Below are 3,371 nucleotides of genomic sequence, written 5' to 3'. Positions count from 1 at the left end.
CTTTCAGAGGAAATCCCCCTCGAGGCTTTTCAGAGTTTCTTCGCTCTCTCTCTCTCTCTCTCTCTCTCTCTATCTCACAAACACACACGGGCTTTATCGCACACCCAACCACACCCGCAGCAGACACAATATTCCACAAATGGATACACAAAAGCATGTCACCCTGTGCAGAGACTGAATGTGTGTGTAACTTAATATATCAATTTAAACATTCCCACATTCTACTTTGTCATGCATGTAAACACACACATGCACACACATGCACGCACACACACACACACACACTCCTTTGGCCCAGCATCAGAGAGCTGTAGAAAATCCAGCCCCTCGTTTGTGGCCCCCTTTCTTTCTATTTTAATCACTGAGAGCTTTTAAAAGGCTAAGTCAGTCTTTCTCCTCTCTCCTGTCCCTCATAGACTTCCACTGTCTGCTCCGGGCTTTCTCATTTCCTTTCTTCAGCAATTGTCTTCCGGCAGACTGCCCAGTCTTTGACTCATATCAAAGCGGCGGGGCTTCCCTGCAGAGGTCTGGGCCAAACAGCAGGCATGTGAAGAGTGCTGCTGCACCTCCACATTAGGCCAGAGGAATGTAGGGTTACACCCTCTGGACTACATTTTACATCTGGAGCTAGAAGATGTATAGAGTATGAAACCCAAGTCCTGCTGCTGCAAGAAGTGAGGTTCATCGCTGAGACATTCCTTGAGGAGAAAGATTGACAGGCCACCGTTTATTTCTGCCGGGCTGGAGGCCAGAGAACGAGTGCGAGCGAGGTGGTTTAGACAAACAGCTCACGTTTGGCCTCAACCTCTGTCTGTTTATTCGTTCAAATTCCAGAAATTGCATCTCTTCAGCGGGAGAAAAGACCGAATGTATTTCTTCTAATCAAAAAGTTTCTCATTATTCAGCAGGTGAAGCTGCAGCTGGAAATATGAAGCAAAAAGCCTCCCTCTCCTACTCTCTCGGTATCTGCGGTTTCCCACTCTGCAAAAACTGCAGTCTCTTGAACATTCCTCACATGTTTTTCTTTCACAGAAAGAAAGCCATGCTAATTTGTCTTTCACCCCAAACCACAAAAATATGTAGGTGACGTTCTTCAAATGTGGTACACTATTCCACTCCCCATTTCTCCTCTTTGTTTCTGTCTCGCCCTCACCATCATTTCCTTTCTTTTCCTTCCTTCGTAGTCTCTTGACAAAGGATCGCAAACTCATGTCTTTAATGTGGGCAGTTGTTTTAAGAAGGGATTAAGACAAACAGCAGGTACTTCAGGTCTCTGCTTTGGTCTTTGTCTGAAAGACTTTCCTCAAGATTATCACTGTTTGCTCCCCAATATTTAAGATCTTAATACGCTTGTACACAAAAATTACAAAGTAAGAGGTGTACTTTGTCAGGTCATACTAATTCAACAGTCTGTGGAAAGAAGCTGTAGACACAACACTGTCATATTATCATGTTATAAAGTAGCTGTTGCAAGCGTGTTGGCAAAAAGTTGCTTCTTTACACATCCAATAGATGTGGAGGAACAGTAACTACTGGAGTTGTGTGTGTTGTGTCAAGTACAATACAATTTATGAGGAATAAGCTAAATCAACCAGTTTTCTCTTTGCATATCATTTTGCTATCTCTGACTCCAGCTGATTTATGAGGATGAGACTTTTTTGTTTTTTTCTTTTTTTTTCACTCATTGTCAAGGTCTAGACAAGACCAGTCTGTCTCCCCACCAGAAACGTGACGGTGAAGCAGAGGCCGGGTAGGATGAAAGCGGGGCCAGGGCGGGCTGACACTCAGTTTTGATCCCTTCCTTCATGAAAACCAGATGGGCTGTCCATCTAAACCAACACAGAGAGAGAGAGAGCGAGAGAGAGAGAGAGAGACAGTGGAAGAGGGTGGAGGTGTGGGTGGAAGGGGGTTATTGCTCTGCGTTCTGTGAGTCAGTGAGTGTGAGGATTTGATTTGGTGCTCTTAAAAAAAACGCAGACATAAACACACATAGGAACACAGACGGCGAGAACCAGACAAAACTAGACGGGGGGGAAATGTACACAGAGATAGAGAGCGGGAGTACTGCAGATACTGCCAAAGCCAGGAAGTTTGGAGTACACACCCACATGGGTTCATTAAGCAACCGTATAAACATGCATATGTACTGCAGTTTTTTCAATATAGATATAAACACATATAATTCACACACACACTTAAACGCAAACACAGCAGGATGAGACCCCCGAACAATCTGTCTTCCTTTCCTCCCTTCCGTGTCTAATTCCTTCCTAGTGAGTGGGAGACCCCTAAGGCGAGTGAGCAGGACCCCTTCAGTATTTACTTCGCCCCCACATAACCTCCCATGTACACTTAGACCCAGCGGCCTTCAGTTTATAAAGCATGACTCACAGTGAGTGTTCACGCTAATTGTCATTAAAGAATTGGAAAGCACCAACTCCCCTCTTGGCAATTTACCTCCTGCATCACTTCTTGGATCAATTACCTGACTCCATTTACTCTCCAAGCCCATATTCATTAACTTTATGTGTCACAGCTTGTTTTCGTTTAACGCGAGGGGGAGAGAAGAGCAATCTTAGCATAGGTAATTCATCCAGTGTTGTCCCGCTTTGGGATCAGACCCAAACACTTCCAGCATGTCCCGGTGACATTGTTACGAAGTGCACTGTCTCAGTGACGAATGTCTGAATAGCTTTCAGCTGTAATCACTCCTGTCTCGATGGGGACAAGATGAAGGGAGGAAAGAGAAGACAAAGGGGCTATCTGTCTCTCCCTTGTTTCACTCTCCCAGAGAGAGCAACCTTATCAGCGTCTGGAGATCTGCTGCTGTGTCTGTGACATCATTTCCTGCCCGACCCCAGCCTGTCAAGATTAGGGGGCCCTCAGGCTTGTGATTTAGGCATTTGGTTGTTCTTTCAACAAACAGAAGGGATAGAAGTCTTCTTCCCAGTTGCTATCTGTCTACAGCACAGATGTTTTTTTTGTGTGAGGTATTTCTGGATCTCTTTAAAGAGAGGATTTAAGGCATGTTTTGAGTAGCATGTCACTCTGTGTGATGCTTAAAACGAGAGAAAATAAGGGTCTTGTGGAGAAAAGATTCACATTCAAGGGCATTCCAGCAGGGTCAGTGGCACTCTGTGCATGTGTGCGCTTGTCTTTCATTGCTCATTCAGGTGCCGCTGGGTGATACATCGTGACGTTAAATGTTCCCAAATGTTCGTTTCCCTTGCAATTGTAAATCCATCAGTCTATCGAGTTCCACATATCACGCTCCATTTTTATGGCTAATAAAAGACAGGACAGAGACGCCTCTTACACTTTAAATTGCTTTCCATCTGTCCCAATTTAACAGCTTTGTTCCCACTGAGATT

This window comes from Lates calcarifer, linkage group LG12 (genome assembly GCF_001640805.2).
Source record: "Lates calcarifer isolate ASB-BC8 linkage group LG12, TLL_Latcal_v3, whole genome shotgun sequence".
NCBI lineage: Eukaryota > Metazoa > Chordata > Actinopteri > Centropomidae > Lates > Lates calcarifer.
Note: the sequence above shows the minus strand (reverse complement) of the source record.